We start from the raw sequence: 21,124 nt of genomic DNA, 5'->3' as shown, positions 1-21,124 counted from the left end.
TTTAATGCCGCCTTCAACCATTTCCACAGGCCTTTTGGTTTTCTTAGATATTCCCTTTCTGGGTCATCCTCTCCTCTTTCTTTGTTCTCTTCATACCTTCTGTTTTCTTTAATGCCCTCTTTTGCCGGTCTTTGGTATTGTTCCTTTCTTTTCAAAAAATAACTGTCGTTGTAAAGTCTCTCATTTTTCCATGCCGGTGCTTTTTGCCTTTGCCCCACGGTGTAGAGCTCTTTCTACCGCTTGGCTCCCGTCTGCCTCCTTGATTGCTGTACTTCCTGTTTCTGAAGTTTCTCTCTTTCTTTTCCAATCTTCCTTTGTGACTTTTCTGCTTTCCCGGAGATTGAGAATTTGTCATCTGTTGGAATATACTCTCTTCGTTCTCCTTATTTCTTCCCCTTCTACTCAATTGTTTTTCTTGTTGCGTGATTTCGGTCAATATGAAGCCTATCTTTTTTAATTCTTTATGAGGTTCGTGTGTCAAACTCTTTAAATCCTTACTTTTAATGTGGAGATATGTTTTTGCTTTCTGGTCACGGTGGTATGGTTCTATCAGTAGGAAGGGCTCTGTGTTCAGGTGTTTTAATGAGTTGATTTTATTCAACGTTTTTAGCACTGTTTTCCTGTTTAAGATGATGTACTCACTTTTACACAACGATTGTTCCAGTTTGAACACTATCTTCTTCCAGTTCTTTTTCTCGTCTAGTTAGTCTCTCTCTCCTTGTCGTCCTTCTTGTCCTTTCCTCCCAGGTTCGTTGTAATTTGTTTTTTCGGTGTTGACGACCGTCTGTTCTCGTTTCTTTGATTCCATTCTCGTTGTTCTTTTGTGTGTTTCAGACGACTCTGCTCCATTTGGTTTTCACCTTGTTTTTCACCACATATTTGCCCCTTCTTTGTGCACGTCTTGTGCTCCGTACCCGTCACTGGCTCAATTTGGTCTCGTTTGAAATGCTCTTCTTGTAGTATCTGTTCATGATCTTTTTCGTGGACGGTTTCTTTATCTGTCTCCACCTCAGAATAGACTGACATGTCCATTAATGAGCTTGTCATTAGGAACTCCTCCGTCGTTCTTGGCGAGTTTTCTATGTGGATAACCTCTTTTTGCTTCTTTGTCTTCATTTCGGTATCTCGGCTGGGACTTTTAGTTAAATCCACATTGATTTTCTGTTTATTGTGTACTGGACGTGGGGTTGTCTTCTTCTGCTTGTCTATTTGCTTTGCCAACTGTAGGGCTATTTTTTTTTTATTGATTTTAGGCTATAGGGCCTCTTCTGGCTGTATAGATTGTCTGTAGTTGCTGCGAGTCTGTTCCATATCATCTTTCTCCTTTGTTGGACATGATTGGGTTGAGCTTTCCACGGTCTTGTTTAGTGGCTTAGTTCTCTGTGTCCCTTGCTTGGTGTCTATCTCCATTTGTGCCCGTTTCGCCTCCAACCTTGATATTTGTTTTCCATTTTTGGCTTCTCCCGCCGTTCGGTAGCCTTCCATAAATTCAAATTTGGATAGTAATTTCCCTAGGATAGTTGTGTTGTCTTTTGTTGCTTCGTTCATTGTTTCATACAATTTGCCAAAAGGGGCAAGAGCGATCGTTATTGCTGCCACAATTGTTGTCATATCTTGTTTTCTATTTGGTGAGTTTTTTTGTGTATCCATCAAAATTTCACTATGTCTTCTGTTCTTCCTTGGTGTTTGTTCTTGGGTATGGGAATGGAGGTAGACCTGTGGCATGTTTTCCAGCCCACCGGGAGTCCTGGGGGGAGATGGAGTTGGTTGATACATTCCGTGCTCCCCAGTGGTGTCCATAAATAGCGATGTTTTTTCTGCAGTTTGGAATGGTCGAGTTTCACTTCTATTTAAGTTATGCAGATGAATTTTTGTCCAAGGCTGCTCACTCATTTTCCCCCGTGCCCCTTGTATTGGGGGAAGTACCCTTCCCCCCTCTTCCTGCAACTTTTTGTGCCTCTGGGAATCTTGAACCGACTTTTTATCTGTGGGGTCTAATAGTTCCTGTTGTAGTGGACTCCCCTCTAGCTGCGGGCCTACCTCGACGACGGGAGAGGCGTTTTCTCGTGGCCGGATCACCTCGTTTAAACTTTGAAGTGTCGATTCTTTCATCGTCTTGTCAGAATGCTGACTCTCCTTTTCTTTCCTTGGTGGAACAGTTGAATTTTTTTTCTTCTAATTGAATTCTGGTATCCGATGCTATACTGTCATGTCCCGTTTCAATTTCAATTTCATGGCTTCTGATGCCTTTCAAGTCCTCAGTTTTTCTTGTTTTATTTGCAGGTAGAATCCCTTCTACTACTTCGAGCATTTCTGCATCGGTCAATTCTATTACTGAGTCCAGTTTTCGTTTGAGTTGTTGTTTCTTAAAGAAATTCAACAGGGCATTTGAGATTAGTGGATTTGGTAGAGTCTGTTTGGTTTTCACCTCTTTTTTCCCCTTTTTTTTGTCTGATTTTTTATCTTCACTTATTTTATCCGTGCCTCTGTTACTGGTCAACATATTTCGAGTAGGTTTTACTTTTCTTTTTGCTTTTGGCACCTTTTCCTTTCGTCTTTTGGTGGTAGTTTTCGATATCTTTGCCTGAGACATTTTTGGGGTAACTGGCGATCAGTTTCCCTCAAGCTCCTTCGCTTGTCTTTCTTCCGTAATTGCTGGGTCAAGTTCGACCAATTCTTTTCTGATCACTGGGCGCTTTGTTGGGTCAGCGTTTGCTGACAGGTCTTCATCCTCCGTTATGTCAATTATTGAATCATCTGGATTTTGCGTCCGTAGTTGCTTCTGGTGGTGAATGTGCGCTGTTATCTGTATTGTAACTTTCCCCTCCTTTCCTAGTTCATCAGATTTGTTTGTCTGGCCTCCTCCTTTTGGTGGGTCGCCCTCAGGGGCTTCCCTGCTCATTGTGTTCAAACTTTGCAGTTTTGTCCGTTCCACCTCTTCCACCCTCCCTGTGGATGTCGAGTTCACTGCCGACTTTAATATGTTCTTGTTTGCCTGCACTGTTGCTATTGTCTCCGATGGCTCGCGTGTATTTGTTGGGCGAGTTAGGGCAGGAGCAAGGGCCAGCCTAGATAGCCCTGCGGCCATCTTGATTGGAACACCTCTCGCCGAAGCGGGGCTCCTGCCTCTGTCTCCGTCCCCGTTAAACACTGCCGCTTCCGCTTGACCTGTTAGCAAACTAACTTTGCCTCCAGGTGCTGTTCTTTGCATTTCCTGCCCCGCATTGTTTACAGGTTTTAACATTTTCTGGGGTTTATTTTGACGCTCCGGGGGGACCTCTGGCAAAAAGTCAAAAAGGGGGTTTGTGGCTTGTGGGGGAGTGAGTGTAGCGGAGGCATTCTTACCTCGTTTTACTAGAGGTGATTTCTTCTCCGACAGGTGCTTCGTGTTACTTCTGAGGCATCTCGGTTCCAGCTCATCCGCACCCACATCCACATCTCGCACCCCCATGGGTTCCACTTCTGACGTTATGTTATTTTTTTCTGGGTCCTCTGGCTCCTCTGGGTCCGTGCCACTGCCCCTCTGCACCGACTGCATGACTGCAGACTGCTTGACTCTGCTGACTCCGCTGGTGCTCCGCTGTCCGCAGACAGGATACAGTTTTTTAAAGTGGGTCCGCCCACCGTAAAGGAATCGAAAAGCAGACTCCTGTAGACTGCTCGACTTTGCTGACTCCGCTGATGCTCCGCTGTCCGCTCTGCGGACAGGATACAGTTTTTTAAAGTGGGTCCGCCCACCGTAAAGGAAACGAAAAGCAGACTCCTGCAGACTGCTCGACTCTGCTGACTCCGCTGGTGCTCCGCTGTCCGCTCCGATTTTTCAAGACACTACCAATGTTTTTATGCTGGACTTTAAAGATTGTGCATTACAAGTTTTTCAGTAATCACAACTTTAGCATGACAGTTGGTCTTGGATCACTTGTTGAGGGTCATTTTGCTTCACTCCGTGACCACTTTGCTGAATCTCCAAGTTACAGGGAGGGTATGAGACCCCCCGCGGGTTTCTCCTTCTTCTGCAGCACACTACAAAAAAAAGCAAACACACTAAACACACAGCTCGCACAACGTGCACGCTCCGTGCTGCCTCTGTAAATCAGAATAAGAACTTATGGACTTGGAGGAATACACAGATGATGAATAGGGCACCCTCGAAGATCAGGCTATGGAGCCGGAGGACTATCCAATACAGTCACTGGACATTTTTGATCTTCTTTTACATCATCCCCATCAGATGATCTTTTAAAAAGGGTGTCAGACTTGTATGGAATTAAGAGACATGAATCTAAAGAAGATACATCCTACATATTCATCTTTAAAGAGAAAAAGTAGATGGGTCAATATATTTTTTTTACAGTCAAAAAGATGATCAAGCTATTCCTTGTCACGCCAACACTTAAACTAGCCAACCCTAGTGTTGAAAAAAGTTATAAGCCTACACCAGGTGCCCTGTTCTACATAGGGGGTCAACTTACGAAAAGTCTCACTAATTGTAACAATGACAGGGAAATGGGTGGGTACACCATTAGCCTCAACATAATTTCCACCAGACAGAGCAAGAAGATTTATCTAGGAAGAAAGGTGGCTTCCTTTGCAACCTATGAGGAACGAATTGCCTATACAATTGAACTTATGGCAAGGTATAATGGAGCCCAATGGAATGAGATGGACAACCTAATCAAGGAAGTCTAGGAACCTTTAAATCCCAAATCTTGAAGGTTTTGTAAGAGCTGAACAGTGCGCTAATGCTGTGATTTAAAATGCCATAGATTCTGATAACAGATTTAAAGCTAATTGCAGAGGGTTTAGTAATTAAAGGAAACACTTGCCTGGGAGGGTGAGTGTTTAGGGTTGAAACACAAGCCACTCCTGTTGACAAGCAGGTCAAGAAAATCTACCGTTTGGGAAAGCAGTGGATGAGTCTTTGGAGAAGGTGACAATAGAACATGAGACCCAGTGCTCCGAACAAAGAGGTGTGTGTTCTGAGCCATTACAGGAATAGGAGCCCTGATGAAATGTGTGTTCTGAATCACTGAACATTTACCTTACCTTTTGGTAAGTCGAAAGCTGTCAGCTTTGTTACAATTGAGTGTTACCAATTTATTCCACATCTTTGACATGTAATGTCCACAGCTGTGCACTTGGGAAACTTTTTCGGCAGAGGGCGTCCTGCGTCAATGGCGTCTGGTCCATGTCCCTCGAGGGCCTCAGTCGAGGACGACATCACAGGATGTTATAAATAAGACGCACAGCACCTGTAGCCTCAGTTCAGTTTTATCCGCGAACGTGTTAACTTCGTGAGACTCGGCGCGCCTAGTGTGTTTTCTTCATTGAAGATATCTTTCTCTTCGACCCCTCCGACTCCGCGTGCCGGGACTGCAACTCTAAGATGTCGCTCACCGACCCCCACCACATTTGTTTGTGGTGCCTCGGCGAGTCGCAAGGACATCGACGACTGCTCAAAATGCCAGTCGCTGACTGCCAAGTTCTTGCGGAAGGGGAAGCTCCAGGTAGGTAAGGGCTTGAAGCCTGTTAAGTCCCGGACTTCCAAGTCCAAGGGGGTTTCCAACGACGACTCGAGGGGCAACTCTCTGCGTCGGAAGGAATCCCGGGGTTCTCGGTCTCGGAGTGGTTCCCGCCACTCCTCTTCCTCGTCCCGGCACTCAAGGAAGCGCCGTCACCGGTGGCCTTCCCTTTCCTCCTCGGAGGATGGTGCCTCGAGGAAGGTTACGTACCCTACAAAGTCCTCGACTCCGGAGGAATGGGTGGCGTTTAAGAAATCCATGATGGTGATTTTTCAGTCGCAGGGCACAGGTCCGGTCGCGTCTTCTGACGAAGCTGGCCAGGATCGGTCTTGTTCCGCGGCTCGCACGCCTTCGGGCTCGGGTTCACGATGCGACACTTCGGGAGCCGCCGAGGTCCCGTACGGACAAGGAATCAAAAGGTTGCAAGAGATGTGTCTCTAGGTCTCGGTCCTCGTCCCCAGTGAGACCGCAGCTGCCTATGGAGGGTTCGATGCCGGCCTCAACTCGGTTGGCACCTGTGTCGATGACGAAGCCTTCGGCGCTCCCGACGTCGAGGTTGTCGACGCTCTCGACACCGAAGCCTTCAACGCTTTCGGCGCCTTTGGGGATTTTTTCTCGGAGTGTCCCTTTGGAGTTCCTCGACATAGTGGATCCTCTGAGGAAGGCTACATCCGTCTGTTCGGCCAGTTGTGGCCTCCAGGCCCTCTTCTGTCACCAGACCTGGGTTTCACCTCCCTCTGGCTGACATTTACGAAGAGGAGGAGAGGTCTGTGTTTGAGGACCCTGGTGAACTGGATGAGGCTCCCCAATTTTCTGGTGACAGTCAGTTGGAGTTGAGACAGTCGCTCCATGATGCCAGTGGGTTGGACACTTCCTTGGAAGTGGACTTTGGTAGACCTGAGCCTGAGCCTGGGGCTCATGCGGACTCTTCATACAGAAGGATCATGTCACCGGTCTCGGAGTATCTTGGCTGGTCCAGTCCTCCTGAAGACTTTGTGCAGGACGATCTGACGGACATTTTGATCAGGGTCCGTCCTCTGACCCGGTTTTGCCTTTTCATCCTTATTTAAAGAAAAGGGTGGCAGCTGCTTGGCAGTCCCCGGATTCTAATCCGGCTGTTAAGTCCTTGACCAAAAAATACCGCCCTTCCGTTAGAGACCCCAGCTATTTATCTACTCACCCCACTCCTGAGAGTTGGTGGTTCAGGCGGCTACGGCCACTTTTGAGGCAGGCGGAACCCTTCCATCCCTCCAGATAGGGACGACAAGCGCCTCGACAGTTGGGCACGGAAGGTGTTTTCTGCTGGGAGCATGGCCTTGAAATCGGCCAACTCCCCTTGTGCCTTGGCAAAGTTTACACAAACTCTGTGGAACTGTGTATCTTTTGCGGCTGAGCGTATTCCTGAGGGGGAAGAAAGTGATGGTTTCCTTGCTATCGTGCGGGATGGCAAGGATGCCATGTGTGAGGCCCTTCAGTCGGGTTTGGATATGGCTGACAGTGTGAGCTGTTACATGGCTGCGAGCACCGTTATACGCATATTTGCGTGGTTGCGGAAGTCAGGGTTTGCTCCGGATGTGCAAAGCCGTCTTCTGAACACGCCCTTTGATGGCGCACATTTATTTGGCAGCAAGGCTGACTAGAGCCTTGAGAGGTTGCAGACCTCAAAAGCTGCGGTGAAATCTATAATCGACGCAGTGCGTCAACCTCTGCCTTTTCGTCCTAGGGGACAGCAGTGGATGGGAGATTCCTTTCATTTCTATTCCTCTTTTGGGAGAACGAGAGGGGCTGCCAGTCAAAGGGGCCAGGGTAAAGGAACCTGTGGTGGTCGGGGAAATCGTGGTGCCAAAGCCGCTCAGGCAGTTGCCTCTTTGCCTTCAGGCACTGCCACAACTGCTTCTAAACAGTTCTGAGGCCATGTCCTATGGTTCGCTGGTTGGGGTCAGGCTGTCTCGCCATCTTGAAGAATGGCGTGCCATTACTTCAGATGCGTGGGTTCTGGGTACCACAGCCCACGGCTACTGCTTTTCCTTCCTTCAGTGGCCTCACGACAATCCACCAGGGAAACCCTCTTTGGAGCATCCGGATCCGCTCCTTGCGCAGGAAATCTTGTCCCTGCTGGAGAAAGGCACCATAGAACTGGTGCCTGTAGCGGAGGGGAACAAGGGATGATATTCCCCTTATTTTTTTTATCCCAAAGAAAGATGAGGGATTGAGACCCATCATGGACTTGCGTTGGTTGAACAAACTTCTCAGGATGCTTACTTCCATGTGCTGAGCCATCGAGCGCACAGGAAGTACCTGAGGTTTGCGGCTGGCGACTCGCACTTTCAGTTTTGGGTCCTGCTGTTCGGATTGTACTCCGCCCGAGGGTCTTCACCAAGCTCATGGTGGTGGTGGCAGCGTACCTCAGGCGACGGGGGATTCACGTCTACCCCTACCTGGATGATTGGCTAATCCGAGCGTGCTCTCCTGAGCTAGTGTTGGATCATCTCAGTGTAACCCCCGCCCTCCTGAATTTCAAGAAGTCGCACCTGACACCTTCCCAACAGCTCCAGTGTAGCAGGGCTGTGTTGGACACGTCTTTGGGGAAGTGCTTGCCTTCTAACGTAAGGGCTCAACACATTGTGCAGATGGTGGACAGGTTTCAACATGCCCAGAGTCTCCCGGCTTTTGAATTCTTAAGGTTGCTCGGCCTCATGGCTTCCTGCATTTTTCTGGTGCCAGAGGCCAGGCTGCAGATGAGATCCCTGGAGTGGGTGCTCAAGATGTAGTGGTCGCAGTTCTCCGGCAAGATGTCGGATCCCGTTCAGATTCCACTCTCGATCTCCCAGGATCTTCTCTGGTGGGCCAACAAAGGAAACCTGATGGGGGGGGGGAACTGTTTTGGCAACCGTGGCCAGAGGTGACGGTAGTGACGGATGCTTCCTCACAGGATGAGGCGCTCATGCCAACAATTTGACTGCCAGCGGTCGTTGGTCTCTGTCGGAGTCCAGACTCCAAATCAATTTGTTAGAGCTGAGGGCCATCAGGCTAGCCCTGAAGGTGTTTCTGCCCTCTGAACGGGGAAAGAGTGTCCTGATCATGACAGACAACACAGTGGCTATGCATTACCTCAAGAAAAAGGGGAGGGGGTAGGGTCACTTCCGTTGAGCAGAGAGGCAATGCAGCTCTGGTTCTGGGCCATTCAACAGGAAATTTCGATCTTGGCAGTTCATCTGGCCGGAGACGAAAATGCGGCAGCGGACGCTTTGAGCAGGCAGAGCACGGTCTCCCACGAGTGGGAGTTTGCTCAGGAAGTCCTTCAGGAGATCTTCGCCCTTTGGGGAACCCTGCAAGTGGATCTCTTTGCCACCAGTGTCAACCGGAAGTGCGAGAGATTCTGCTCAAGGGAATTTCCTCCAAGAGGAGCCTTGGAGACGCGTTCGTGGTGGATTGGTCATTCCCCTGCTGTACGTGTTTCCTCCAGTCCCCGTCATTCCTCAAGTGTTGCAGAGGTTACAGAGGTTCGGTTCCCACATGATCCTCATTGTTCCGGATTGGGCCCGGAGAGTGTGGTACCCATACCTTCTTGATATGTCCATCTGCCCTCCACGCCGTCTTCCCCAACGAGTGGATCTGCTCTCTCTCTCTCTCTCACGAGCAGGGTTTTGGGGGGAGGGTCAGGTTCTCCATCCAGAGGTCAAGACTCTCAAGCTTGTTATCTGAAAGGTTGAGGTATAAGAATTGGGACCTCCCGGATGACGTGATGGAGGTGTTGCTTTCGGCCAGGAGGCCTGCAACAAAGTCTCTGTTCGTTGGCGTAAGTTCTGAGACTGGTGCAGGGATCACAATGATGATCCTTTTCAGTGCTCCATTCCAGCAAACAAATAAGTAAAACCACAGAAGTTCAGAATGACATTACAAGAAGTAATTCCGCTGCTCAAGGGATTAGCAACTGTGGGTATGAAAGGTGCATCTTTTCATATTCCATTGTTCTGAGGTCATTGGAAGTATCTAAATCTGGTACTTTTCCAATTCAAAGTGCTCCTTTTTGGAATCGCCTCAGCAGCTTGGGTATTACCAAAAGTGCTAGCAGTAGTGGCACACCTTTTCAGGGAAGGCATTCCACTGTACCCTTATCTGGATGACTGGTTAATAATGAGAGAGCTAGCAACAATGCCACCTGCATGCACACGCCAGAGTATATATTGCACAGCCTAGTTTTGTTAATCAACGAGAAAATAGTTTCTTGGGGCCTTAATAGAGTTGGCTCTAGTCTTCCCTGTTAGGCAGAATCCAGTACAGTTCCCTTAGGGAGCATTACAGAAGATTAGGACTACAGGTGAGAGCAATAAATCCCCTTTGGTATCAGTCTGTACCACAAAGATTTAGTTGGTAGCTGTGGCTGGGCAGTCAGACTTATCTCAAGAGGGAGATGAGCAGTATTCAGGATTTACACAATAGGCCTACAGTACTATGGTACAAGGAAACACTGACCAAAGATTTGTATTAAAAAGTAGATATTTATTTATTTCATACACTTCTAATAAAACACATTTATCACAGTCATCAAGCAAGTTAAAATAAGTCAAGGAAAAATATACACACTCCCTAGTTAAATTGTAGACCAAGTGAACCAGAGTGAAAACTGAGCAAAATGGCCCAGTGAAAACCACACACAAGGGATGCTCTAACAATTTCTCACAAGGGAGGGAAAGCACAAGTTATATAGAAATAGTTTCTTACACCCCCTAGCAACACTTCCCATAAGTTTATGAACCAGTTTAAGCAAGGCAGTGCATCAGTATAGAATATACTTAAATGAAAACTGAGCAAAATGGCATTTCACAAGGTTTAGAAATGGGAAGAAAAGGGTAGTTATAAGAAGTAGGTGCACCAATACAGTTCTAGATGAGAATCAATCTAAAGAAGGCAGTTCTAACAAATGTAGCCAGAGTCAGTAGGCCTGTGCCAGAGTCAGTGGTACAGGGCAAGGGCCCAGGAGCAAAATGTTCTTGTAGCTGCAGTGAAGTCTTTGGTTAACGATTTTAAAAAGGTGGATGCAGAAAGCGAAAGACAATGTTGAGAGAGGGGCGGCCAACCCAACAGGTAGTTAAAGGATTTAAAACACCTTTAGTGCTACCGCGGAGAAAGGGCGCCCTGGCGGAACAATCTACCTTTAAAATGAAGAAGTGGCTCCTGCGGTGGCGGTTGTTCCTGGTAGTTCCTGCAGTTCAGGTGATCCAGCAGAGGAAGAGAGGCTCTCGTCGTGGAGGAAGGTTAGAGTTACTGCAATACCCAGGGATGAAACCAGCTGCGGTGCTGCCCGACGAATAAAAGGTACGCTCCTTTAAATCGCAGTCCGGGTGGACTTGTGCCTGGCTATCCAGCCTCTGAGTACAGGGTACTGGCAATTCGACCAAGGCAGGTCCAGGAAGGCGATTGGCAAACTGGTTGGCCCCACCAGCTCAAGGGAAGAAGGCTCTTGCAGATGAAGATCTTCTCTCGTCATGTGGAGAAAAGTGGTGAGACGCTGCAGCAGGGCTTCACCGGTGGTTCAGTTGTTGCAGATGTCTTTGGCTTCTCTCCTCTTTGGCTTCTTAGTTCCAGTGGCGACGTCTTGCTCTTCCAGTCCTCAGGACCCTGCTTTTATGCAAAAGGGTACCCCATTCATACAGCCTAGCTGTCACTCACACAGTGGATTGGTCATCTTGGCGGGAGACCCTCCAGCCTATTAGGATAGAGTGCGACATGGGTTGCAGAGGCAACTCTGTCCTGGGGTCCTACTCCCCCTCAACGTACCTGCCCCAGACTCAGTGGTGCTGAAAGGAGGGCTTCTTGGCAGAAGCCGCCAAAAGGACGAACAAAGGATCCCCGACCTGGGTAAGGAGTTTAGAGAAAGACACGATAAATTATTTATATTAAAGTTCTGGCAAATAAAACCTACCGGAGTAAAGTTAATATTAAAATACACCGGCGGTGTTTTAGAGGCCGTCAGAAAAAGTGGTAGCCTCGAACAATGGGAAAATCCCATAGGAAAATATTTGCGGTCGAATATTTATGCTAGTAACCACTGCCACCAGCCAGAAACTTTAGAGAGGGGCAGTACGGTACCCCCTCGAAAAATAACATAAGGGAAAAACTGTTAACCCTTTTCAGTACCTCCATAGTAAGATGGGTTGTACTGGTTAAGATCATAAAGAGTGACTAGTAAAGACAATTGGGACTTTACATGCCCTGGGAGACAGTAGTCAGTCCCAGGGTATGGAGTCAATGTTTGGGGGTCGCTACGACACCCCAGTGTCACTGCACGGAGGGTGCTGTGTAACACATGTGAATAAAGATGGTTCCTATGGGGTTGAGAAAATCCAATAGGCATTAAACACAAAAATAGCCTAGAAGACACCAAAAATGCCTAAGAGTGGGAAAAAGAGTCTCACTCTTAGCAGGTGAAAAGAAACAAACCCCTCAAATCCAGCAAAGCTGCTGGGGGACTCTATAGGTAAGGGAAAGTAGCCATAGAATGAGAATTCTCCCTAACACTTGCCCCCCCCTGACTTTTCACCAATCAAGGTGCATGCACGTGGTCACTAGGTTCCCAAGACCTTTCCTGTGGTCCGCAACCCTTCCAGTCGATTAAATAAAAAAGTTTTGACTTCACCATCTTGGAGTCCAGGATGTTCTTAACTTCAAATTCAGGTTCCCCGTCTATAAGGATGGGGTCTGGTGGCTTGGTTAGTCTTGTCCCTGGTTGCACTGGCTTCAAAAGTGACACATGAAAGACGGGGTGAATTCGCATATTAGCAGGTAAGTCCAACTTGACGGCCACCGGGTTGATAATGGCCTTAATAGAGTAAGGTCCCAAATATCTATGGTTAAAGGTATGCGTTCCCTTGAGAGGTATGTGTTTTGTGGCCAACCATACTTGGTCTCCTATCTGGTACTGTGGCGTATCACTTCTATGCCGATCAGCATCTTTCTTATATTTCTCCTTCGCCTGTTTTAAATGTGCAGTTGCCTCCTTAAAGGCTTGTGTAATCGTAGCATGTAGATGGTCCACTGAGGGCATGTCTAAGTGTTGGGGTGAGACAAGGTCTGAGGTTCGAGGGTGGTCCCCATATAGGGTATAAAAGGGGCTTTGTCCAGTTCCAGAATGTACTGAATTATTGTATGCATATTCGGCGATCCAAAGAATGTCCTTCCAATTACTCTGTCTGATGTAACATAAAACGCAGGTATTGTTCAAGAGTCTGGTTGGTCCTCTCCGTTTGACCATCAGTCTGGGGGTGGTGACTGGTCGATACTCTCACGTCGATTTGCGCCAATTGACAACATTTCTTCCAGAAATGTGAAATGAATTGACTGCCCCGGTCAGAGACCAACACGGACGGAAATCCATGTATGTGAACAATGTTTACGAGGAATTCTTTGGCCAGGATTGAGGCTGAAGGTAGTCCTTTTAAAGGAATTAAGCGGGCCATCTTGGAAAAAAGATCCACAATAACTAGAATGGTGTTAAACCCATTACAAGTAGGTAGAATGGTAATAAAGTCCAACGATAAGGTGTGCCATGGTGTAGGCGGAATGTCTAAAGGTTGTAAGAGTCCAGCTGTTTTTTTTCTTTTGACTTTTGTTTTGGGCGCAAATGCCACAAGATATCACAAATGATTTAATATCCTTTCGCCAGGTGGGCCACCTGAATTGTCTTTTAAGTTTAGCTTCAGTTTTTGCAATACCTGGGTGCCCCTCCATTAGGGTATCATGATAACGGGAAATGACTAGCTCTTGTAGTTCCTTGTGTGGCAGAAATAGTCGCCCTTGGTAATAAGGCAGATCATTGGTGACAGAGTAGTCAGTGCCTTTCTTTACCCAGTCCTGCAGGGCTGTAGGATCAAAGAGTTGCTGGATCTTTACCTGAATGTCCTCTAGTGTCTGTAGAGTAGTCATGCCAAGAATCCTTTGTTCGGAAATTATAGGTACTGGTTCTGGGTTCACTTCTGCCTCTCCCATCCCTATCCGGGATAAGGCGTCTGCTTTACCATTCTTACAACCTGGTCGATAGGTTATCACAAAATCGAACACCGCAAAGAACAATGCCCATCGGAGTTGACGTGATGATTTGGGCCTAGGCTGTTTTTAAATACTGTAAGTTTCGGTGATCACAGTACTGGTATGCCTGGCACCGAGAAGATAGTGCCGCCAAGCCTTGAAGGCGGATTTAATGGCCAATAACTCCTTGTCGGTAACCGCATAGTTTAACTCGGGTGCTGAGAACTTTCTGGACCAAAATGCTACTGGGTGAAGCTGGCCAGTTTCAGGGTCCTTTTGAGACAGGACAGCTCCCATGGCTAGACTGGATGCGTCAGTTTCCACTATGTATGGAAGTTCAGGGCACGGGTGCTTTAACACAGGTGCAGACGTGAATTTAACTTTCAGCTCTTGGAAGGCATTTTCAGCTTCTTCAGTCCACATAAAGCGTTTATTTTTTCGCAAGAGTGCTGTGATGGGATGTACGACATGTGAAAAATCTGGGATGAATCTGCGGTAGAAATTGGCAAAGCCGAGCATGCTTTGTACTCCTTTAACTGAACTTGGTGATGGCCACTTAAGGATTGCGTCCACCTTTCGTGAGTCCATTCGGACTCCCTTTGGGGTCAGGATAAACCCAAGGAATTCAACTTCTGTGGCATGAAAAATGCATTTTTCTAGTTTTGCATATAGTTTATGCTGGCGCAATTTCTCAAGGACTGCTCGGACGTGCTTCAGATGGTCAGATTCTGAAGAGGAGTATACTAGAATATCATCGATATACACGACAACACAAACGTCAATGAGTTCACGAAGGACATCGTTCATGAAGTATTGGAAGGCTGCTGGTGCATTGCACAACCCGAAAGGCATCACCTGGTATTCTAATAACCCATACTTAGTGCGGAAAGCAGTCTTCCATTCGTTGCCCTATTTTAAACATACCAGATGGTATGCCCCCCGGAGGTCTAATTTAGTGTATATACAAGCGTCCTTCACTTGGTCTAGTAGTTCAGGGATCAGAGGCAACGGGTATCGGTTCTTAACAGTTATCTGGTTCAATGCGCGGTAGTCTATGCACTTCTGAGGTCACCTTCCTTTTTGGGTACGAAGAACAAAGCTGAAGATGCAGGGGACTTGGATGGGCTAATAAATCCATTGGCAAGGTACTGGTCTAAGTATTGTGGTAGGTGAAGGTTCTCGGGTTCCGTAAGGGCATAGATCCTGCTACAAGGGGGTTGTGCACCGGGTATGAGATCGATTTGACAATCGTACGATCTGTGAGGAGGTAAGGTGTTTGCCTGTTCCTTTTGGAAGACATCCTGGAATTCTTGGTATTCTGGAGGTAGTTGCATGACTGCTGTGGTTACTGTGGCCAGGCCTGCATTCTGATTTTTCTTTGGGTAACAGGTTTGTGCACAATCCGGGAAGGTTATTCTCTTCTCTCGCCAATCAATACAAGGATTATGTGTTTCCAACCAAGGTATCCCCAGTATTATTTGGAACTGTGGGGCTTTGATTAGATCAAACACAATAGTCTCTCGATGCCCATCCTGACCCAATAGTGTAATCTCTGCGGTGGAATGAGTTACAGGCCCAGAGGCAATTTCAGTTCCATCGACTGTGGTGATGACATCTGAGGTGGTTTTTCGGCAGAGAGGTAGATTCATCCTGGAAGCCAATTCATAGTCCACATAGTTTCCTATGGCCCCGCTATCAATGTATGCCCTTACTGCGTGCATACCCGATGGCTGCCCTGGATCTACGAGGACCATTGGTATGATGAAATGCGAGGTCTGAGTATCCTTCTTCAAGCTCGGCAAGCAGACCTCTACGCTTGTCGGGCGTGGTTGTTTCCCGAGTCTGACTCCATATGGCTTTTAACAGCAGCTCCTACCACCTTCTTGGGTGGTTTTACAGGGCAATCCCGTAGAAAATCTCCAGAAGTTCCACAATATAGACACAATTGCATTTGCCATCTCCTTTCTCTTTCCTTCTGGGTTAAGGGTCCTTTAACCCCTCCGATTTGCATGGGTTCTGAAGCATCTGCTCCTTTGGGGTTAGCGTGGGTTTTGACCAACACCCGATTCTCAAACTTGGCTCGATCAGCCTTTCTGTTCTGAAGTCTGTGATCTAACTAGACCACTAAGTCTATATATTCAGCGCAGTCTTGAGGTGGGTTCACGACTTGAGCCAAGACATCCTTGAGTTCTCCTCTCAGCCCTCGATGAAATAACGTGATTCGTTTTACCTCAGGCCATCCAGTTTCCACTATTAACCTATTAAAGGTCGCGATGTAGGATAGAAGGTCCTGGTTACCCTGTCGTAGGGACAAAAGTTTGTTATCCAGGGCCTGTCCTTGGGAGTGCCAGGCAAATAGTCTTTCCATGCTAGTTTGAAAGCCCTGAAAATCCCGAAGAATTGGGTCATCCTGATTAACTAGTGGAATTGACCAATCAGCTGCACTGCCGCTGAGATATGACAATACAAAGGCTACCTTGGCTTGATCGTTTGGGAAGGCTCCAGGTCTGCAGAAAAAGTGCAAGCGGCATTGGTTCATAAACAGGGCGCACCTTTTGGGATCTCCGGCAAAGCGTTCGGGTGTGACTAATGGAATATGTCCTGGTAGGTTTATTTGCACTGGGTTACTCGATAACACAGGAGCTGGATTTCCCCCGGAACCAGGTAGGGGTGCTTGTCCAGCCTGGCTTTGCAATAGTTGCCTAGCAAGGTCATCAGTTTGCTCCTTTGACAAAATCAGTTCTCTCCTAAGAGCATTGGTTTCTTGACGGGCGGAATGCACTTCAGCCCTCAGTTCCCCTAGTAATTGGGCCAATTGGTCAGTCTCTGAGGTATCCATAACGCCCGGGTGGGAATTTGTGGGTAGGCCTCGCGTTCTGTTACGCTCACCTGGCTCCCACAGAGGCGACGATCTGAACTGGTCAGCTGCGGTCTCCACCAGTGTGACGCGTAGGGCCGAGATGACGGACTGGACTGGCCCACCTAGGGAATTAACCACCCGTGGGGTTGAGCGTAAATCACCCCCACCCCCGCTGTTCTCCCCACAGATCACCTTTGATGTCCCCTCTTATAGTCTCACCCGATGGTTTGAAAGGATGAGCTCTCCATCCTGCATTGAGCGCAGGGGCGCGTTGATAACCAGTTGCTTCACTGGCTCAAAGGAATTGGTGAGTTCCAGAACAATATTGACTCCGAAAAGTAAGTAGTTCGTAAGAGTTCACATGTCTGACTTTCACTCTTGTCCGATTCCTTGCAGTTTGCAGCTTGACCCCAGCGAAGAGTTCCTCATGGTAGCTGACGAAGTTCAGGTAAGGATTTGGCTTATCCTACACAGTTCAATAAGATAAGGCCAGAATGTAACCTGTGGCTTGCTCCCTTATTCAGGTGTGGAGAGAAAATTTGAAGTTCGGGGAATAATGCCTCCGGCGGTAAAATTAGGTAAGTCTATTGTGGTGAGAAGAGTTCCCCTTGTTTGTCCCTTCGTCTCACCTTGTCCTTTTGTTCCCCTTAGGGGCCGGGGTACGGCGAGGATGCAATGGAGACTGCTCCGACCCGTGAAGAGGAATAGTACCCCCGGCAGTAATCAGGTAAGTCTATGGGGGTATTTACTATTGCCTCTGTTTATTCCCTTGGCTCACCTTTGCTGTTCTTGTGTTCCCCTTAGGTGCCAGAGTGTGGTGGGAACGTGCAGAAGGATGCGTTGGATCGTGAGGATGCTGCGAAGGCCGGTGAGTTCAGCGCAGCGCTGCAGCAGGCGAGGCAGCGTGCGTAAAATGCTTCTTTCTTCCAGCTCGAAGGCGCAGTGGATCCGGAATTCAGGTAAGGATCGAAGGCTTTGCTCTTATTCTAATCTCTTCTCCTTCTGTTTCTCCCTTTTTCTAGGAGCTGCAGACTCGAGGCGGGCGTGGCAGAAGACTGGATTCAGGCTTGCAGACACGGTGAGCGTTACGCTGCTGGATGCAGAATAAAGCGAAGCGTGTGCTGCTCTTCGGGCGTGGTTTAAATAGCCTCCAAAGTAGTCCCAGGTAAGTATTCCTTCCCAGCCCCAACCGAGTAAAAAAACATAGTACCTAGGTAAAATAGTCCCTTCCAAGCCTCATTTGGCTTGGAGCTCTGCAGCATTGTCTGCATCAGGTTAGCTTGCAGCATGGTCTGCATCAGGTAAGTTTTACTCTATGAGCCTGGCGCCACAGGCGCCAGGACTGACTCTCCATATGACCCGGCGCCATAGGCGCCAGGACCGCACCCAAACAACCCCTAGAAGGGGTTTTTGGGCTTGCTCAAAATAACTTGATGCCTGCTTCCGGGGTTGCTGGACCTGGTCTGATTCCCTGGGGGTAGGCATCATGACAAAAGGTTTGACTCTGGGGAGGTCAGGTAGAGGTTCACTCTCCTCCTCCTCTTGAGCTGAAGCTAGAAGCAAAGCTCCCAGTTCTGGTCTCGAGACATAAGCTTTTAGACGGTTGGTGTGAAAGACTCTAGGAGCCTCCTTAGGATTGCCTAAGTCCACCAGATAGTTCACCTCTCCAAGTTTTCCCACAACCTTGAAGGGTCCCATCCATTTGTCCTGCAAGGCCCTCTGCCTTGTTGGGACCATAACAAGAACTAGCTGGTCTTGAGCAAACTCAACCATGTTGGCTTTTTGGTCATGCCAATGCTTGACCAGAGCCTGACCTGCTTTCAAGTTATCACTTGCTTCAGCCATCATGTGTGACATTCTCCTCCGGAGTCCTATCACATAGTCAGTGACTCTGACTGGTGTGGGGGAAGGAGCACTCTCCAACCCCTCCTTGATCAGGGCCAAGGGACTTCTGACCGGATGGCCATAGAAAAGTTCAAAGGGACTGTAACCAACTCCCTCCTGAGGGACTTCTCTATATGCAAAGAGAAGGCATGGCAGTAGGAGATCCCACTTTTTCTTAAGGGGGTCTTCTAAAGCTCCTATCATGCTCTTCATGGTTCTGTTGAACCTTTCTACCAACCCATTTGTCTGAGGGTGGTATGCTGTTGAGACCTTCTAGGTAACTCCACAGTTTTTCCACATGGCCTTCATGTAGTGGGACATAAAATGTGACCCCCTGTCGGATATTACCTCCTTAGGAAACCCAACTCTGGTTAAAAAAAAATACCAAGGAGGGCCTTAGCTACAGCCTGGGCTGTAACAGTCCTCATAGGAATTGCTTCCGGGCACCTAGTAGCATGGTCTACTACAACAAGTATAAACCTGTATTGACACACCTGAGAATAAAGATGGTTCCTATGGGGTTGAGAAAATCCCATAGGCATTAAACACAAAAATAGCCTAAAACACACATAGCAAAAATGCCTAAGAGTGGGAAAAAGAGTCTCACTCTTAGCAGGTGAAAAGAAACAAACCCCTCAAATCCAGCAAAGATGCTGGGGGACTCTATATGTAAGGGAAATTAGCCATAGAATGAGAGTTCTCCCTAACATTCCCTTCCAGCGAAGGGGTAGAAAATCTACTGAGTCAGATCCCCTATTATTTAACAGGCTGTCAGATAATGGTGAGAAAGGTCATGTGCCTGCTCTGCATGATGGCATTGTCCTGCTACACGCTAGACTGCACATGCATCCAGTACATCAATGGCTAGCAGAGCAGTGGTCTCTAGCAGACGGTGATTGGGACAATCTAGTGGAGGTCTTGCAAACATTTGTCTTGGCACTAAAATAGTGAACAAATGAAACCATTCTTAAGGGGACACCTTTTGTTAACCTGCCAATTCACATCCATTTCAATAGGAGCATCTCTTACAGGTTGGGGTGTTCATAGCCTACTCCTCACAGTTGGGGGAAACCGGATTGGTTCCACCGAAGAGACAGTACATACACGTATTAGAATGCCTAGCTGTCAAGATAGCATAGCATGCATTCCAAAGTCAGGTGAATGGTGAAAATCTTCCCAGTCACAACAGGCAGTACAACAGACATGTTTTACATCAACAAACTGGGCAGAACACATTCCCCAAAGTTGTCCGAATTCGCACAAAACATTTGGAGATGGTCTTCAAAGGACAATAAAACTCCAAGTTCAACATGTTGCAGGAGAGCACAACTGTCTAGCAGAGTGTGTTCAATTCCCACTAGTGTTTTTGCACCTGTGTTCTGATAAAACTAACTCATTTTTGCTACATGGGGTGAGCCAGCAATCGACATTTTTGCAACCACAGAAAACACAAAATATCTAACTTATGCCTTGTTGTCCCCACAGAAGGGATATTTGGGGAATGCACTAATGCACTATTGATGAAATGGTCAGGGATATTCATTTAAGCTTTCCCATCCCATCTTTCAGAGGGTGGTACACTAGATGCCCCAAGAACACACGACAATGATACTAATTGCAGCAATGTGGGCACGACAAACATGGTACTCACATCTTCTAAAAATGTCTCTGTGCTCTCTGATAAAACTGACACCCACTCCAAAACTATTAAGTGTCAAGGGCAGGTCTTGCACCCACATCCTCGTACAACCCGCGTGGCTCCTGAGGTTATTTATTTGGTCACTTCAAATTACCTGAAAGATGCGTGGACCTTTTAATGGAGGCACAGAAACACAGCATTAGACACTGCTACTTTAATAAGTGCAAGAAGTATGTCATTTGGTGCAACAAATCAAACATTAATCCTATGGATTACCATCGCACATTCTTTTGCACCTCCTTTATTTACGGGACTCTGGTCTACTTTTTGATTGCTCAAGGTAAATTTGTGGCCCCGTCAGGTTACACAACTTCACAAAATAGTCTCCTGGGGGAGAATTCCACTCATCAAAGCCTCCATGGAAGGAATTAAACGTGTACATCCAGCTATGGCTAACTCGCCACCAGGTTGGGACATTAATGTTGTTCTAAGAAAACTCATGGGTTCACCTTTTGAACCTATGCATAATGCTTGCTTGAAAGACCTCACTCTACAAGTTAGCTTTCCTTGTAGCCATTACTTCAAACTGCAGAATTAGTGAGCTTCAAGCTTTATCGGTGCCAGAGCCATTCATTGCAATTCAAGAGTGTCTTAAGAACTCATCCATGTTTCTCTCTAAAATGCATATCTAGGTTTCATGTAAATCAGTCAATTGAGCTGCCAACCTTATTCCAAAACACTCAGAATACAGGAGAATGGGCACTACATACAATGGATGGATGTATGTAGAGCAGTAGTATCCAGACGTCCTTTCCTCCTACACCGCACTCTTATCTTCCCACCTATCCATGATTCCTTTCCTGTTCCTATTACTGTAGGGCTTTGAAATGCACATTCTATTGTCTCAAACTCATCTGGTTTTGGATCTTTTCTCTCAATCTTGACTTTTTGTATTTCGGAAACATGGCATTGCCATTTTGACACTACTGTCCTGCGGCGTTAAACTCTTTTGGTTCCTCTTTTCCACTCCTCGACTGGCTCACCCTGGTGGCGTGACCGGTGTTCTTTTCCATCCACGATGTATTTATGCCCCATTCATTTTTCTCTTCCTTTTTTTTTCTTTTCAATGTCCTGCTACTTTGCTCTAGCCCTGCTCCACTTCTGCTAATTTATCCTCTGGGTTCACTCGGG

The sequence above is a fragment of the Ambystoma mexicanum genome, chromosome 9 (genome assembly GCF_040938575.1).
Source record: "Ambystoma mexicanum isolate Mex_15411 chromosome 9, UKY_AmexF1_1, whole genome shotgun sequence".
NCBI lineage: Eukaryota > Metazoa > Chordata > Amphibia > Caudata > Ambystomatidae > Ambystoma > Ambystoma mexicanum.
This window is presented reverse-complemented; position numbering follows the sequence as displayed.